Source organism: Melozone crissalis, unplaced genomic scaffold (genome assembly GCF_028551555.1).
Source record: "Melozone crissalis strain CALT ecotype California unplaced genomic scaffold, PUWL_Pcris_2 ptg000008l_1, whole genome shotgun sequence".
Lineage (NCBI taxonomy): Eukaryota > Metazoa > Chordata > Aves > Passeriformes > Passerellidae > Melozone > Melozone crissalis.
Genome location: NW_026535786.1, coordinates 10,655,228 through 10,674,662, shown reverse-complemented (window position 1 = coordinate 10,674,662; position 19,435 = coordinate 10,655,228). Strand labels below are relative to the sequence as shown.

The window sequence follows — 19,435 nt, the reverse complement described above, 5'->3', positions numbered from 1 at the left end:
GAGCAGTACAGCAACACTCACATCAGCCTTTCTCCACATCCTCTGAGCCCTAATTAAAAACTACAACCTTGGAGGATCTACTGGGTTCCTATGGCTACTATTCGAAGAGCTAATTACACTCAACATTAAAAATACTCACTTAACATCTAGGGTGTCTGGCTTCAGCTTCCTGCAACTGGCTCTCACTCTGCCTTTGCCTGAGAAAAAAAAACCAAAACAAAACAGGAAGCACAATAAATATCACCTCCCTGTAGACATTTGCACACCATAATTAGCTCACATCCCAGTCATTCTCTGGGCAAAATAAATTAACAGCTCGTTAAGACTCTTGCCATAGGGCATGCTTTCAGGATTCCATCCTTGCAATGCTCTTTTAACGTTCATTTTTAGTTTTCTTTCTTTTGGCCAAGTTAAAAACAGTATCAATTAGTAAGCCTCACTCCTTAGTGCTGAATATAGGCGTCATGGCATCTTTTATCACCTATTTGATTTTTTTCTGCACTTTAATTCTATAGCTTGGATGAACACAATTGCAGAACCACTGTTTTTAAGCCTTTTTCTGCTCTCCTTAGTGCAAACATCTGCCTTAGAAGTGAAATATAAATTTTTCTCCCCAGATGTTTACAAATCCAACTGGTTTAGTAGATGCTTTTCAAATATTTCTATTTAATCAGAGGTCCAGACTAATTTGCAAGTTATATGAATAGTGTTTTTTCTCTGTCTTCCAAGTAATATGCTAGCGTTATTGAACAGCACTGGGGAAAAAAAAATCATATCCCAGAGGCTCCACTAGGAAACACTAACAAAGGAGAGCACTCATCTACTATTTTATGTCAAAAGAGCAATTAAGTTATTTTTTTCCATGGTGCAGACACATTGGCTATGTAACACTAATTTTCTCTTCAATATCACCTTTCAGTAGGATGACATTTTGTAGGTATTCAGGAACACAGCGTCGCCATTTGACCTTACATACCAGAATTGTGACTTAACTGCAAAAGTTACATAAAGTCTGACTGACAAGACTTATTTTCAGTCCAGCCTTGTGGTCTGGCATTAGTAAACCTTCACCCTTTCATTCTTTAGGAGTTCCTCTCCCCTTTGTCCTTTCCATGACATTGAGTTTGCATGATGTCAACCCAACCTGAGCTCACTTTCTTGACTCTGCAGCACAGGAAGTATCTGATATCCCATGGTGTTGATGGGACTGGAATTTTTGGGAAGGATTGTCCTGCTGTGGCATATTGTCCTGGTTGCAAGATGCAGTCAAGCATTTGGAGGCCCTCTTTCTCCAGATTATCTGGTTTGCATCAGAACACCAAAAGGTCATCTCTGAGTCCTGCAGAGTCAAGTTCAAGTGAGTCCACTTTCCAAAAAAGGCTTTTCTTGGAAACAGATTTTGTAGCCTGTGAAATCTGATGTCTCTGGCACTGGCATTAGTGGAATGTGATGTTGCAGGTTTAGATAGTCAATATTAGAGCTGGCAGGAAAGAGTCTCATAACACCAGATGAGATATTTGTACATGTATTTATTTAGGCATCAACACCCGAGTGTTGAATTTGACAGCCTTCAAATGCACTCCTCTTCCAGGGGACATTTCCAAAACTTTTAGAATATGAGAATATGCGAAGTAGTTACTGTTCATAATTTTATTTTTTTTTTACATGAGGCATAGCCAGGCAAGACTTTCAATGAGTAAGTTAAAGCCATCTACTGAAGGAGATGTCTTCCCATGGGCAGGCAGGTGCTCAGCCATCTCTAGGAGAGCAGGGCCCCATCACAGATAATGGTGACCTGGACAAACCTCACTCCAAATGTCCTTTCCTTCCTCCCTCTTCCCCCACTTTGTACACTGAGCATGATGTCACACTGTCTCGAATATCCCTTTGGTCAGCTGGGGTCACCTGTGCAGCCTGTGGTTCCTCCCAGGCACACCCAGCTTCCCCACGAGCATGGCAGTGTGAAAGCAGAAAATGCCTTGGCCCTGGGCAAGCCCTGCTCAGCAGTAACAAAAACATCTCTGCATTATCAACTCTGTGTTCAGCACAAATCCAAAACACAGCTCCATAACATCTGCTGGGAAGAAAGTTAACTCCACCCCAGCCAAAACCAGCACACTCAGTGACAACTGCAATTTCATTGGTGGCCTTGACAGAAAACCTCAGGGGAACAGCAAACCCACACAGAACTTGCAGAGTTCAGGAAGATTGTCATTCCTTGGATATTTAAAAAGTAAATGGCTTAAATGAAGCGTGGCAAAAAAAAAAAAAAAAAACCAAACCAAACCAAAAAAAAAAAAAAAAAAAAACCACCAACAGAAAATATAAATCTTCTGGCAGACAAAGAATGATGGGTTTTGGCCAAGCCTGCACACAGTGAATGATAACAAGATTTCCAAATGCGTCAATGGACTCATGGATTGCTGCATGATGTCTTAGCCTATGCTATGTTGCAAACTTTCCCATAACCACATAATCTCACTGGAGCATTCATCCGATCCTGACAGATCAGATAACTGGCATTTATCCCTAAAATAAAGCCAGGAAATGACAGTGAGTTGCATTTTCTTTGCACAAGGGCTTTACAAACCCCATAGAGGAAATTACACCAGAACATCTTCTATCCCAATAGGTCTTTCCTAGCCTCTGGCATCTTTGGCAGCTTGAGGAAAATAGCCAGATTTACAATCTTATCTAAATCATCTGAGCTTTCAAATATCTGCTGGATAGACTTTAACTTGCATACCGAACCACAGCACAGGCTACCCAGGATTGGTATTATATCTTCCTCCAGCTCTCATCTTGCCTATCGGAAAATTTGTTCTCTGCTATCACAATACCCAGATGTCTAGCCATAATTAGGAGCTACAGAAAATCCATAAATCAATGAATTAACTGGGTAATTAGTATGGAGCATGAGCTAGGTATGAACATCCCTGGGTAGATGGAAGGTCTCAGCAGGTAGCATCTTCCTGCAAGCCAATGTCTTCATCTCTTCTGCTTCTGCTTCAGTTATGTGTATATACATATATCTTCAGTTCATAGAGTCATAGAATTACAGAGTAGTTTGAGTTGGAAGGGACCTTCGAGACCATCCAGTTCCAACTCCCCTGCCACAGACAGAGACACCTTCAAGTAGATCAGGTTGCTCAAAGCCCCATCCAACCTGGCCTTGAACACTTTCACAGCTTCTGTGAACAACCCATGCCAGTACCTCACCACCCTCACAAGGGAAAACTGTCTTTCCAACATCTAACCTCACCCTGCCCTCCATCAGTTTGAAGCCATTCCCCCTTGTCCTATCTCTCCATGTCCTTGTCAGATGTCCTATCTCTCCTTGTCCTCTCCAGCTCTCTTGTAGCCCCTTTATGTACTGGAAGGGGCTCTAAGGGATTCCCAAAGCCATCCCTTCTCCAGGTGAAACAACTCCAGTTCTCTCAGCCTGTCTCCACAGCAGAGGTGCTCCAGCCCTCTGGGCACCTTCATGGCCTCCTCTGGACTCTCTCCAACCCATCTATGTCCTTCTTATTTGTATGCATACATATCTCTATATATCCTCTGGGCTGCTCTTGCAGTGTCTGACAACAGCTTTGCGTTGCATTGGAGCAGGAAAGTCACCACCATTCCACACCCTGTTTCTCTTGGCTCCCTTCAAAGTTCTCTTCCATGAAAAGCCTATGCTCTGCCCCAGCCTTCCCACTAATCCCCTTGTATCCACAGGGTTGGACCAGTGCCTGCTTAATTTGCTGGAATTTAACTGGCCCTGTTTCAGACTGACAGAAAAGCTAATCTGAAGGATTACTGGCATTTTTAAAAACTGTATTTAAAGCCTTTCTGACAACCCTCCCTCTCTAAAGGAAATATTTTCATTATTTCCAGAGCCTGGACAAAGCTTAATGAGGGTCAATGTATGTGGTTTCAGAGCACGCCTACTTTCAGTGCCTATTAATTGTCATTTATGAAGGCAACCCTTGACATGACTATTTCCAAGGGACATGAGAACCACATGGATGGTTGCAGATGGTTATTTTGTAGTGCTGCTCAAACTCAGTTAACCCATCTAGAGCAACACATCTGTTAAACACATTCTTTAGCTCTTCAGCAAGACCAGAGATAACAGAACAAAACACATCCCAGGTTCACTTTTTCATTGCCTTCTGGGATTATAGAAGTAATCAGTCCTAACTGCCACTCAAAGAGCAATACCTGCAATTCAACTAACAATAGAAGGCAGAAAAAAAATATAATTACCAATTGTTCATATCTTCCTTCATGCCAACAGTGTGATTTTTAAAATGGAATTATAATTTAATGAAGATGTTGACAGAAGCAAGACAAAGGATAAACCTTGCCATGTTTCAAACCTGCTGTCTGCAGGAGTCCCAGACAAGCCCCCAGGTATTAATCCCTTCATCTGAAACAAGCACATCCGGGCTCACACCTCACCAAGTCCCCATTAGCTGCTGCTGCTGCACAGCATGGAATGCTACAGCAGGGCAACTGAGGAATGCCCTCAGGGAGAAGGAGAGGAAAACAGATCAAAACTGTTGGTGGAAATAAGCACTGACCCAGAGGACAGACAGGCATTTTTAAATACCAGCAGCCTGCTGTGTCCTGGTACAGCTTTTCCAGGTGGCCATCATGAAGGGTGCCTTCCAGAGAAGTGAGAGAAATAAACAGCATGTTCCTCATGGAAGAGAAAAGCCTTCAGAGAAATTTGACTTTCTAAGCACATCTGTGGCTGAAAACCAGGGCATTAGCAGTTGGGGATCAGCACAGCATAACTGCATTTCATAGAACATTTTATTTCAGACACGATGAAGAAAGGAAGAGTCCCAAGAGCTATAGCTCATCTCTTCTGGTGCCCATTTAAGGGAATTGATAATATCTATGTCTCTTGGGATGTGAAAGTGTCTCTGCTGATTAAAATTCCCTGACGACCTACATCTCCTAAGCTGATAATGATAAGCCTCTCAGGCTGACGGTGTGTTGCTCTGATACCTCCAGCCCTGCTGTGGATGAGGAGCAGGCACGAGGCACAGGCAGTCATTCTGCAAGCCAGAAGGGAAATCTTGAATGCTCAGAGCCACAGGAAAAAAAGGGCAGCATCCAGGTCTGGGAAAGCAGCAAAACTGCTGCCCTAGGAAACACTGGGCTTGCCATGGGCAGATCCAATGGCACAAATGCCTGCAGGTGTTTGTAGAGACAACTGCAGGGGGATTTATCAAAGGAGGGTCAGAAAAGCCCTGTCCTAAACTGTCCATGGCTCTCATAGACTGCTTCCAATTTTTCATGGTTCCAACCTCATTGGGCTTTTCTTCCCATTACAGAGCAAGAGATTCCAAAAGCATCTGAGCCCAGACTCCAACCCTTGCCAGGGCAGTTCTCATTTGTCCTTTCAAACCATGTCAGAGTGTCTTTGTGAGACTTGGAGTGCTCAAAGGTGGGCAAAACAGAGCAGTCTGGTGAGAAACCACCTCCCCAGTTTCTGGGACTGCCTCCTTCTCAGATGGATTTAGTAGGAGAAAGGCACTGGGGAGGACAGCTTGTCTTTTCCCACTAGCAGTGCCAGCATCAGGCTGTGAAATAGGGACACAGTCCTTGCCTCCTTCCTTCCATCACTTTACCTTCCGCAGCTGTCTCTAAAGCAGACCATGTGGTCTTGTACAATAAGGCACTGGAACGTGGGGTACCTTTGCCTGTGTTTTAAAGAGCACAAAACATGACCAGGCCTGCACCTGGATCAACATCACTCTGAGTGACTGAAATACCAAGTGCATAATGCAGCAGGCGCAGCAAAGAGCTGTCACTTCTGCTTCCTCCCTAAGACCGTGGGTGTATGTGCAAGCAATATTTTACCCCATCTTGAGTAAATTTATGCCACTTTTCCTGAGCACTAGGCTTGTTTAGATGAGGATCTGCCAAATTATTTCCTATCTGGTTGACTGGGAGGAGGGGTGTTGAGCAGGAGTGTAAATATGCCAGTAGTATTCCATCTGTGTGATATACATGGTATCCATGTAATATATAATGTAAATATCAGTGTAAATATTCCATCTGGTGAGGAGTGAAGATGTTCATCTACAGCAGTATCCAACTCTGGTCCTATCCCAACCTCTGGGCATTATCCTCTGAGTGGAAAGGCCAAGGAGAAATTCTCCTGGGCCAGGAGGAATCTCAATACAGTAAAGTATGTAAGCATACCACAGTGAAGTGTGTAAGGATATGCTTAACTGTAAGAATCAGCATTTTGCACATTAGCTCAGCTCCATTTATTGGATCTGGGCTGGGAAAGGCTTTAGTTGTCTCCCTGGGGTTTTCTGGTGGCTATTTCCCAAGTAACAAGCTACAGGACAAGAGGAAATGGCCTCAATTTGTGCCAGCGAAGGTTTAGATTGGATAGTAGGAAAAAATTCTTCCCTGGAAGAGTTGTCAAGTGCTGTAACAGGCTGCCCAGGGAAGTGGTGGGGTCAGATCTCTGCAGGTGTTCAAATGCATGTAATTGTGGCACTTGGGTAAATGGTGTGCTTGGCAGAGCCAGGTTAATGATTGGACGTGATGTGATGCTCTTTGAGGGCTTTTCTAAGCTTAACAATTCTGTGATTCTATTCTAGTTTCTAAACACTCCGGGTCCATGAGATGCAGCAGAGATGGTTACATGGGCACAGTGTGAACAGAGCTCCTCTCAGTACACCTAGGCAGGTCCAAAGAGGTAGAGAGTACTCCAGGAGGTGAAACAACTCGTTTCAGGCTATTGTGCTTTGTCAAAAGCTTTTTCTAAGTCCGAAGGGAAATTATTTCACCCAGTCAGCAAAGACAAGTATGGCTGTCAGCCTTGAACAAACCATCTTGTATCAATTAACAGGCTCTTCTTCTCATCATCATCATCTGTGTTTCTTCTTCCTTGTGTTCACCACATTCTCGAGACTATAGGCAGAAGAATGTTCACTTTTAATTGCTTGGTCCAGCTGCCATCCTCAGCTGCTGGCTGCTTTGCCAAAGCCCCAACACAGGGGAAATAAGAGCAGACCCAGTATGTCTGTGCCTTGTGGCCAGCTGTCCTACATGCCTCTGCAATCCACAGCCCCCAGGCAGGGGTATGGGACATGTTGGACCTTACCTTTCATCTCAATTGGCCTCAAGCAGCTCAGTGGGTGCCTAAAGTGGCTCTGACTCTGAGGGGGGTTTATTTGTGCTCCTTCTTCCTTGGCTTTGCAAACGGAAGATCAAAACAAGCTGACATCTGGTTGCACTTAGCTGCTGTGCCGGTTTATGTCACGCCTTTCTTCCCCAGTCTTTATTTTCTTTATTATTTACCTCTGAGCCCACATAGCTGGCACATGCTCTGCTCACACTCTACATAGCCCACAAGAGAGCGCTCCTTCGCTGGTAGACTGCACATTTCCCAACTGGTTAGACTGGAAAGCAATTCAGCTGGGGCAGTTTGATCCCTGGGCTCCCCTCTAATCTCCTGCTCATGCTCAAATGCCACCAAAACCAGCTCCCTGGGAATCAGACACGATGCATCATTGGGTCTGTCAGAGAGGGATTTTTTTTCCAGGAAAGAGATTTGTGCAGGGTACAACCACTTGCAAGAAAAACATGAGAGCATGACAAGGGAGGGGATTTCTGTTATCCCAGTCACACATTTTTCCATGCGTAAGTGTGTTTTGCTAGTTCATCACCCTGACTAGACCATCACTAGCAGGATTTTGATCCTTAGGCCAAGCTGAAATCAGTGCTGATAAAATATATTTCACCATCCTCAGCCTTCCTTCTCATATTCCTGTCCAAAAAAGCCTTGGTTGTTCCACTAAGTTGCTGAACACAGTTTGTTTCTCCAATTAAGCAGTGAGTTGCTCTGGAGAGAAAAGTGTCAAGCCCTTCTCAGCACTCATTTTAATTAAGTTTCCCTCTTGGTGAACATCTGAGTATGACAATACTGAGGACTCCCTAAATGCCAAGCTTATATCCACCCCTGATTTTCTGTTATTCTGAGGGTTTTTCCCTGCTCAGAAGAGGCTGGGTCTCATCGAGCTGTGCGTGCAGCAGTCCTGGCGCTAATCAGCAAGCCAGGGCTGCAGCCCCCCAGCCCCGCAACCTGCAGCTGCAAAGGAATCCATGAAAACACTTAGGGAAGCATGATGCCTGGAAAGCACCTTGCTCATTCCTCCAGGGAGCAGCAATGCCCTCAGCCATGGCTAGAGTGATGGCTGGGGGGAGGACGGAGCCTGGTGTCCTGTGTCTCTCGCACACGGCTCTGTGTCAGACAGCAGTGGAGCCTGTGGTTGATCCATGATCCTGCTGCACTGGGAAAGGTCTGTCTTCTTCAGAGCAGTGCATCCAGGACATTGTGGAGGGCAAGGTAAGTCCCTGCTATAAAACTGGGGAAGATGAGGGGCCCAGCACCCCACTGTGGGTCCTGGGACTGGCCTGGGCTTCATCTCTTTTTGATAAACACCAATGGCCATTGGTTGAGAAGCCAGGTCCTCCAAAAATGCCTTAGACATTGAGTTTGTCCCTCCTTTCCCAACCATTGAAGCTTCCTTTCCTCCCAGCACAGCCCTTTAGCTATAAGAAATCCCCTCCCAGCTGTGCCTGTTGGCAGATGTGTCCCCTGCAGTGTCACTGATGGGATTTGAACCCTCCAGCTGATGCCAGGGTGTGTTTCCATGCCCACAGGGTAACTGAGCTCCCATGTAACAGAGTGTTTTTGGAGCCATGAGGGAGATGGAAAATAGCTTAGCTCCTGCTAAAACATTGGAGAAGCTGGGTAGCCCCATTGAGCTCCACTCCCAGTGTATAGTGACACACATAATGTCCTCTGGGTCTAACATATCCACGTGGTGTCACACAGGCTTTAGGCAGGAATTACAGGCTCTGCTGGGCCTTCACTGCCCTAGACTGTCTTCTGTCCCACACAGGAGTGGTCTCACAAATCCGTCTTGTTCCCTAATGCCTTCTGACCTCCCTGCGGTGTCCCACCTGGCCTGCCATTGACATCTAAAAAACACAGTGGTCTCTCAAAGGCTATGTCACACCTATCATCAGCACCATGCCCAGAGAAGCTGCAGGTGCCCCATCCCTGGGAGTGTTCAAGGCCAAGCTGGGTGGGAGTCTGAGCAACCTGGTCTAGCAGAAGCTGTCATTGCTGCTGGGCAGAGGGGTTGGAACTAAATGGTCTTTTTGGTCTCTTCCGACCCAAAACATTCTGTCATTCTACAAAGCACAGCCCATTTTTCAAATGGGAAAACCAGAGAAGGATGGCTCAGCTGTGGATGAGAGCAGATAGGACATGGCAAAGCCTCTGGGTCCCTGTGCATTGGGATGCTCAGCCTGCTGTCCTGCCAGGGATAGTAACCAGCTACAATGCTCATATACTCAGACAAACACTAAATTCATAGAAGCAGGGGTAAAAATAAGAGATTTCTTCTGCAAATTACAGCTGCTAAAGCAGCTTCTCTGTGTTTCAGAAGGATCATCTTCAGATTTTACTGAAACCACTGTTGGAAAAAAAGGGCAGAAATGCTAATTTCTGAGTTTTTGATGGCATAGGGTTCACCACTCTGTTTTACTCTAATTACTCTAATTTTCTAATTTCTTGTTCACACAGCACTTTAACGTGTCCTTTCAAAGATGAGGGCCCAGTATGTGCACGGTGATTGGTGCTTGGATACTGCCCTAAGGCGAGGGTCTGACATAGCTTAGCTGCCCACAAAGAGGGGTTTTAAAGGAAACCCTACCACATACTACCTCGAGTGGATGGAGCTAATGGAGAGATGTTCTACAAGTTAATCTCCTTGAGATGGTGGCTCCAGGTCCAAGCATATACAGGCATGTGGGTACTGCTGTGTCTGAGCAATCAGGGGTGTAGTAGGAGGGATTGTTTGGGTCAGCATTCAACTTTGAAGTCTTCCAGAAATGTTCAGACATCCTCTAGCCAAGATTTTCTGTCCTCTAGACAAGATATTCTGTCTCTCAGAACTCTGCTTGGACTTCCTTTAACTCATAAAGCACCTTCCACCTGCAATTCCCCCCTCCTGAGCAGGGAGACACTGGGATGGGGTGCTGGTGTCTGGCTCCTTCCCTGCCATGACCCAAGGTATGGAAACGAATGCACCCCTTCAACTGGGTGATAAAAGAGGAGGATTAAAACACCTCCAGCCATGTATGTAGCATGTACAATACCTCCTCAACTCCCATGGTTGTTGCAAAGAAAAAAACATGAAAATGATGAGACACTCCATTGCTATAGCAACAGAAGCCATTGAATTATGGGTGCATGTAGCCAAGTCAAAATTATCATGGAAATGCATTTGTGTCTCCAGCTCACTGTTTATACAGGTCTTTTCCCACTGGTGTTCTCGTTCTGTGCTATTCCAGGAATAGAACACAAAAGGCGGTCTCCACTCCCTGGCCAGAGGGCATGGTCTCCCCCAAGGCTTTTATGTATCTTTATCAACATTCTGTGTTTCTGAGGCCTTGTAAAACATACACCTCTCCCCCATGGTTTGTTTAGTGCTAACCCCTGCTATTTCATTGTCTGGCAGAAAAACAGATAAACAGAAGAAAGGCAACTAATTCCCCTGAGTGGACATCTGTGCTGATCCTGAAGGAGCTCCCAGCAATGAATAATACAGAAAGGATTGTGCTCTGCTGTGAGCTAACTTTTGCAGTATGGGAAAGGACCATGTTAAAGGATCTGTTTTGCACAAATCTTTTCCAACCCTCACCCCTGGAGCTGAACCCTCCAGCTGGGTGGACATCTTTATTTACAGCGTCCATTTCATCACAAGGAGGCCTTGTTCCAGGGAGGAAGACACGTTGTTCCAGGGAAACAAACCCTTGACACCAAGCAGTGACTAAGCAAAGATGAGGTGCAGTAATGAAGGAGGATAAAGTTTATTGCTAACCAGATTTCAGCTTGCATTGTCACAGTGTCAAAACCTGTGTATTTATATTCAATTATCACCTAGTTTAGTTCAGGGGGAAATGAGGGCCGAGAACTGATTCCATATAATTGCATAATGATGAAGGAAACTAAGCAGCAGCAGCCTAGAGCTCAACAGTGGTGGCTTGGACTTCCATGCTACGTGAATGTGATGCATGAGGGCAAACACATCAGGCTGAGGGTTTTGGGTCTTTTTGGAGACAAAGATTGTGGCTCAGGCTTACTGCCTACACTGAGGTTTCCTTGACAGCTTGAACATGGCCCACTCTGGATGTAGGAAATAAGGAAAGAAGGAATGAACAGAGCTGGAAGAGGGGGAGAGATAACTGTCCTGGCATTGCAGTCTTGGACACAGTCTGAACCGTATTATTTGGCCTCAGAGGTGAAGAATATTCCTTAGTAGAACAGAGAAAAAACAGCAAGGAGATGGCACATCTTCCCTGGAGATTGTAGAAAATTCAAAATTAAAATTCAGTAGAAGAGCCCCAATCCCACAAGAACTGGAAACTCATAAAGCAAGAAGGCAAAAAGAAAAACAGGCATGCACCTATGTAGGAACCAGGCCCTGATTATAGTTTTCAATTTACACTTTTTCCTGTGTGAGAGGATGGATTTCCGTTTAACATTGGTTAAAGTGGGTCACATCTCTAAAGAGCAAAGGATAAATGCCTGTTCCTGGCTATCATTGCCCCATGCTGAGAGTTGTTTTGCAGACTTTCTAAACCTCTGCAGCAATTTGTTATGAAGCGAACACTTATGTTTAACTTTTAAGCAGCATAGATCTTCATATAAGTCTATAATATATGCAGAGGATCATTAAAATTTTATTGTGCAATTCTGGAGGGGGAAAAAAACCAAACTGAAAACAAAAAAAACAAGCTAGCAAGCGAAATTTTGAATATAAATGGGGTGTGTTTACTTAATGTGATATTTTTACTAGAGATGAAACAGAGGTGTTTCGGAGCTGTTTGCCCAAAAGAAATTTAAAACAGGCTTGTGTAAGGGGAAGAAGGTGAAATCCCAGAAGCCTTTGTTGACGCCCCTGAAGCATAACTTTCCAGATGCTTCTAATAAGCCTCAAGGTACATAATGAATACAGTTCTGCAATAACACCATTGGCAGTATTAGAAAGCCTCATTAGTTTTGGTCTGATGCATTTTCCTATGGATACAGGGGGCAGGAGGCGCAGCACAACAGCAGTAATGGATAACAGAGTTGGAAACAGATGGCAGCGATTGGTGCTCACGTCAAGTATTGAGCAACGTGAAGGTTCGGCAGGATTGGATTTGGCTTTGCGGCTTGGCCCATTTTAAAGAGGGGCATTGTTTGCAAAGATTCAGTGTGGGATTAGATTTCCAAACTCCTGAAAGTCTGAGGGATGCTTGGATAGAAAACAAAGGTCTGGGCTATTTGCTAAATAATAATAACAGCAGCTTCTGGTTGCTATGTTTGATCCAAATATTTCCTTGGAAACAAAGCACAGTAGCAGCTTTTGCCAAGTCAGATGAAACTGGTTTGAAACCAAAATCCAAATATAAATAACAATAATCATTTGGAAGGGAAGAAGGTTATCAAAATCCCAGTTAGGTAATCTGCAGAGGAATTTACTTACCTGGGCTGCTTTTAGGATCATCATCTGTACCACCACAAGTGATGCAGAGAAAGGGGAGATTATTCACTGGGAATGAATGGACTTCTGACAAAGATCCTGGTGTCAGGTTTAAAAGAAGCAGGAACTGCATGTTTCTTTTTCACTTGGTTCACAGGAATCTGCTTCTAGATGGCATAAAAAACCCCATGTGTCTGTGGTAGCTGCACACAAAGTGTAGCCCACATTCAAGCTCCAGCTGAGGAGGACTTTAAACCACTACTAAAAGCTGGGAAGGTCTGGTAGGAAAGGTTCACTTTTTCTTTATACATTACACCTTATCCTACATGCTCTTGACATGTCAAAGAAAGGACTACTTGACCCAGAAAAAACTTTCTTGCATTTTATTCCAAGTTTCCAAATTTCTCTCATTCATCATCCAAATCAGTACTAAAATATGAAGAAATTAAGAGTATTTAGCTGAGATCAAAACTTGTAAGTGATGAATGCAATGTCCTTAGAGCTGTCATTCCAGACAATATGTGTCATTCTGTGTCCCAGCAGTGAATGTCTGAAAATTCTGCCAAAATGAAACAGGCTGGGAAGTTATGACCCCGATGGGCAACTGCCAAGACCTGGGAGGATGATTCTGAGGTTAATAGATGTAGCAATGATTTTGTTAATTATTGGCTTCCTTTATGAGTCTGACTCCACAATGTAGTTCATTCTTTTGAAAAGAGTATTGTTCAAATGTAAGAAAGAAATAGTGAGCAAGACTTTCTTCAGCTGAAAGAAAAAATGACATCTTGGTGTGATTGGCAGATGACTAGTCAAGCTAGGCTTTGGTTCACTCTTCTAGACTCTCACATCCCCAGATAAACCCACACAACTCTCACTTTTGTCTCCTCAGATCATCTGCCAATGTAGTTTTATCCTGTTTGCACGCCAAGGTGTCTTGTGCCCAATTAGAAACTGGCATAATCAATGATTGTTATTAATGATGGCATATGTTTCCATTAGAAAACAAATTATATTCTCTGCAGCAGAATGAAGCTACTGCTTCAATGTTTGTTCCTGTTCCAGCCTGAGGGCTTACACAGATGTGTTTGCAGCTGCACAACCACATCTTCCAAGGTACACAATGGAAATCTTGTGCCCAGGTGCAGTGTCTTTCATCCAATCACAGGACTGACTTTTTGATGTTTCATTGAGCATTTCCTGAGCTAAGGATAGGTCTGAGTCAGGACAGAAATTATGAGTCCAGCTGCAATATGTGCAAGGGGAACGAATTTTCTCTCAGGAGAGGAGGACTTGAACATCCGAACAACCTTCTCAAGAAAGCTGCTAATACACAGAAATGTGTGTGATCAAATTTTCCCATTTCAGCACACCATGGCATCATAAAGGGTATGAAATCTATCCTTTCACCACTGTTAGAGGCAAGACCTGAGATGAAGCAGCACATATATCAGTTGTGCTTTTTTTAGGGCTCACTGCTGGTTGTTCCTGTTAAAGTGGCACTTAAATTAAATGTTCCTGCAGTTCAGTAGTAAAGGAGACACTTATTTCCTGATTTTGGCTAAGAAAGATGTAGAATTACCTGGGGCATTAGATAGTTCATAGCAGAAGTGATGATGACATGTTCATCTGCAACAAGACCAAAATCCATCCCTGTGTAACACAGCTGCTTTCCAAGGAACGACTGTGTATCACATCAGCTGTGCTACCTTCACATCCCTGTAGCAGTTTCCCTCTACAGTGATGCTCAGCAGCTTGTGATCTGCCAAGTGGCACAGTGATTCCTGGAACTGATGTGGGGATGTCTAGGGAGAAAACACTATGAAACATCACCATCTGCCCAGTCTTGTTTTTTTGGCCACGAGCCTGTTTCGCTTACCCTGTGAAGATAAAGGTCTCAGTGAAAACATTGTCCTACTCATTCAGGCCATAATACGGGCCTTATTTAAAACTTAATTTGTTCTGTGCTGAAATGAAAATAAAATTTCAGGATTTGATGGCAATTGTTAGAGTAGAATGGAAACAAATTTTTGGTAAACGTTTTCTCAGCTTCTCATTATGTTTCACATTTTATAAAACACTTTTCCACTGTTATTGCCTGGGAAGCTTAGATAGAAATAGGTCCCCTATTGCTAAGAATTTCAAGTCCTCCTGTTCAGCATCAGATGTCATGTGTGGTTACTACAGCAGTGGCTCTTTGATGTTCGCAGATGGAAGATGGCAGTGCACAGCAGGACATAATAAAAAGCAATGGAAATGCTGTTTGCCCTAGTTTGATAGGGAAAGGAGCACTATGCAATCATCCTACCTTTGCTGCTGCCTCCCTGGAAGTGTCTTTGCCTGTTGAACCTTGCAGTCCTCTTCTTTTTTCCCCAAGTATCTTTGAACAAGCTTCAAAATTTCAATCACTTTTGGCAGAAAGTTGGATACCTCAGAGGCACTCTAGAGCTAAAGATTTTCTGCTCATAGTCAATGGAGAAAACCTTTACTGGTTCCAGGGGGAAATTCTGTAGAAAAACCTGAACCCTTACACGGCATTAAAGGACCAGCCACAAGACACAGATCCATAGGAAGGCAGCTTTTGGGAACACCACATGTTGGAGTCAGCCATCACTGTATTGAATATGGCTGAAGAAACAAAGCACAGAAACACTAAAGTTCTTGTGTCCACTAGGAAAATGGTATGTCCAAATCAACTCACCTCAGGCAATATTAGCAGTTTGCAGAGACAATTCCCTATTTTGTTTTTTCTCATGTATGTAAGTCATTACAGTGGATCTGGAGGACTTTTAACTCAGTGGGTTTTTATTAGTATTGTGGTAGCTGTAACAAACCCCTGCAATCCTAAAAGAAATGTGATACAAACAGAGAGCTGATGAAGTAACCTTTGGGCAAAAAGGAACTGAAAAACAACACATGGAAGGAGGATATAAGCAGTAATGTGTGCTCCCAGCCCAGAAAACCAACTGCATCCTGGGCTGCATCAGGAGCAGCACAGCCATAGCAGGTCAAGGGAGAGGATTCTCCCTGTCTGCTCTGGTGAAAACCCACCTGCAGTACAGCTCTGGGGCCCCCAGCATAAAATGGTTGTGGATGTGATAGAATGAGTCCAGAGGAGGCCATGAAAATGATCAGGGGCCTGAGCACCTATGCTATGGAGACAGGCTGAGAGAGGTTCAGCCTGGAGAAGGGAAGACTCCAGGGAGACCTCATTGTGGCCTACTAATACCTGATGGGGGGACAAGAGAGATGGAGAGGGAATTTGGACAAGGGCATAGAGTGACAGAACAAGTGGGAATGGCTTAAAACTGACAGAGTGCAGGTTTAAATCAGATATTAGTCAGAAATTCTTATGATAAGAGTGGTGAGGCACTGGCACAGGTTGCCCAGTCCCATCCCTGGAAGTGTTCAAGGTCAGGCTGGATGGGGTTTGGAGTGACCTGGTATAGAGGAAGGTGTCCCTGTCCATGGCAGGAGGGTTTGGGATGAACTGATCTCTAAGGTCCCTTGCAGCCCAACCCACTCTGCCCTTCTCTGCTTACCCTGGAGCTGCCCTGGCCAGCAGTAAGTGCACAGGTTATTGCTCCTGTGAAGTGACACACTCTGAGAATTTGGTTTGATGTTTACAGGGCTAGTTGATGCCTACCTCCAAGGCAGAAGTAATTTCTATTCTGCCAGTCCCAGAACATGACATAGAGACTAACTCCAGCCTTCAGGGGCTGTGGTGAGTGTTACTAGTAAAGAGGCATTTGCAGGGCGTGTGCGAGACTCTAAATGTGGATATTCCTATTGCATCTCTCTCTCTCTCTCTCTCTCTTCAGTGTCGTGTTGCTGCTCTCCTGGCTCCATGCATCAGGTCATGGATAGAAGAAAGGGAGGTCACGTGGGAGAGGGGTGTCCATAGGGAGAATGCTTTCTAACAGCAATCTCTGAGCATCGATCCTGAGCACAGATCACCCCCTTGTCATGGCTTCTGTTGCTTTGTGACCTCACAGCCCAGTTCAGCTGCTCAGATAGGCCTTTATTTGTGTCCTCAGCATCTCTCATTTCTTAGGAATGTCCCAGAGATTCTTGTCAAATCCATCCAAGAAGCTGTGATGTCACAAAGAGCTGTGAGACATCTGGACTGGGCTGTTCTAGCACTTGCATCTGCAACCCCAGCCTGAATCTTCCCTCATTAAGCCTGGCATAGCTCTGGCCTTGGGTTTGTGTGCCCACACAAGACATCCATTATTTAGTGTGTTGATACAGCCCCCCCGCCAAAAGACCCTCACAAGGCCTTCCAAAGTTCTCTCCTCCAGGATAATTCAGCAATGACAAGTCTCATCTAGGAAATATGACCTCATGCTGGAAAAGGTGGAGCCATTCAAAAGTGCTTGATGCAATTTTACTGAGTACCACAGGGCAAAACAACTCAAAGAAAATACTTTCCACCCAAAAAACCTTGTTCAATGTGATGGTGAAAATACAACACCAGCCTTTTAAAATTTCCTTTTCTGAGAGTTTGGAAAAGCTTGGCTAAAACTTATCTCCCAGGCAGTCTCCTAAGAGATCCTTGAGGAAAATGTGTGGTGCCTCTGTCCTCTGCCATATACCTGTACTAGCCCTGGGCTATGATGAGGGAACTGCAGGGGGGAAGCCAAGCGACCAGCCACAAAAGATGAAGCTATGATTCTTTTTCTATAGCTAGTTACACTATTCTCATAGTGTAACTAGCCCCGGGCCATGTCTTACATGTCAAAGCAGAGGAGCAGAGGGCACTGTACTTCTTTGTCCATCCTTCATGCAAAGCAAATGTGCTTTTTTCAAACTCACCTTGTAGTAGAAAGAAAATTTACTACGGGCCTCTTGAACCCAATTTTTTTGTCCACTCCACTAAGACATCATTGCTTTAAGAGGCTCCAGGGACTCTGATCAGCAGAGCTTCTAATTTTCTGAGGTTTTTTTTAAACACCTAAAACACAGATTGGAGGAACGTTTTGGATTTAAGGGCTCCTGACCATCTCCTGGGATACAGAAGGGATGGCAAACATGTACCCACAGAGGGGGCTCCTGCTCCCTGCAGCCTCACACAGCATCAAAGGATTTTCAGGCTCACAGTTCTCTGCAGTGGAATATCAGAGCTTCTGGGCTGAGTTTCTGTCCATCCTTACCTTGCAGCACGGCTGGTCCTAAGCAGTCATCTTCAACCTTTGCATGCTGCAGACCTCCTGCAGGCCCACCAGGATCCAAGCTCACTGGAACCAGCTCCTGGGATTTTCCCAGACTCTCATCCATGTGCCTGACAGGTTCTTTTGACAGCCAGGTTTAGGGATTTGTCCCCAGATAGACAGTTTTAGTGGAGTGCTTTGAGGAAACTGGTTTGCCATCTGTCTGTGTCTATCTGTGGCAGCTAATGGAGAGTAATGATCTTCCATGAACCCTCTAAATGAAAGCCATTAACTGAACTGATGAGAGAAATTGAATTATTGTCTCACCCAATACTTCCAATTTACCTGCCACTTCATCTTGTCCAAGATGTGCTGAACATGAGCACAGTCTCTGTCAGTCACCAAGTTGCAGGCGGAAAGTGAGAGATCCCTCCTTGGCTCCCCAGGAAAGTAAAAGTGTGCCAGCGAAGTCCTTGGTCAATTGCTGACTGACTTTTATAACTAACTTCCTGTCCTTTTAATCTGACCTGGTTTGAGGTTGATTTTTTCCCCCGGAGATCTGCACTGACAGCAAGTGTGTCTCCCCCAAACCAAGCCCAGCCCTGCCTGAGGCAGAGACCACACAGTGGGTGCAACATCAGTGGCCACAGACCCACTGGGGGATTCATGCTGTTTTACCAGAGGCAGCCTGGTGCTTTTAGAGAGACCAAATTTAGTGACTGCACAAACATTAAGCATGGAGACATCAAGACAAGCATGAATACATGGCTTCCAGCATGCACATGAGCAGAAGATCCGAAGTTCTCCCCACATTCAGCATCCCCTGAGTCCACTGGCAGGCAGCATGGCAGACTGGAAAGTAGAGTTTGCCTGCAAATTTCCCAGTTTGACGCAATATCTAACAAATTAACATCCTTAAAACTGGGATACTTGCAAACCAGTTTGATTCCCAGGGTACAGGGGTGCCTTGTGAGCATCTACTGCAAAATGCAGAGGACTTTAAGCAACTCAGCAATATGCAAGAAATCATATATTTTTTTCTTACTCATCATGCATCCAACTATGGGCAAAGGGGACATTTTTGTCCTTGGTGATGTTTGATGAAGTAGATTTAATCACACAGGACATTGGTAGTGTTGTGTTAGCCCATCTATTATTCAGGTTTTGTTTCTGCTGGCCCCTAGATGGATTGGTGTGTCTCCCAGATGTTCTTCCCTGTTCATGTGATGTCTTTCTGTTTTCGTGGTCGATAACCTTGTGCCTGATATGTGCAAATATAATTATATTTTGGTCTAACAGAAAATGTCAGCTTGCATATACTTCCAAGAATGATGGATATCCTATCTCTGAAAATAGCAGAGCCACAAATGGGAGTTATCCACGGCTGTGAAGTTACATAGTCTACTTGCAAAGTGGAATAGAAATAAAATGAAATGAAATGAAATGAAATGAAATAAAATAAAATGAAATAAAAATAAAATAAAATAAAATAAAATAAAATAAAATAAAATAAAATTCCCAAAGCACAACATGGCTTTATTCTTTTCTTCTCTAAAACTGCAGCCATAAATTGAAAATGGCAGCAAAGATGGAGATAATAGTGCATAGATGAGGTGTGCAGGGAACATAAAGGAAAAAATCTCTGGTTTGGCTCCTACTGTTTCTTGCTCTGTGATCTTGGTGAGAGTTCATTTTAACCATCTCTCTTCTGTGCTGGCATTTTCCTGC

General features: G+C 44.3%; 1 protein-coding gene across 1 annotated transcript in view; it reads left to right on the top strand.

The window, feature by feature from the left end:
• Positions 1-12,105, top strand: part of PHC1 (polyhomeotic homolog 1) — a 289,375-nt gene extending 277,270 nt beyond the window's left edge. Inside the window, exon 17 of the transcript XR_008482751.1 lies at positions 12,093-12,105. The gene's annotated coding sequence lies outside the window, so the exon portion shown is untranslated. The remainder of the gene's footprint in view (positions 1-12,092) is intronic.
• Positions 12,106-19,435: the final 7,330 nt, after the last annotated feature.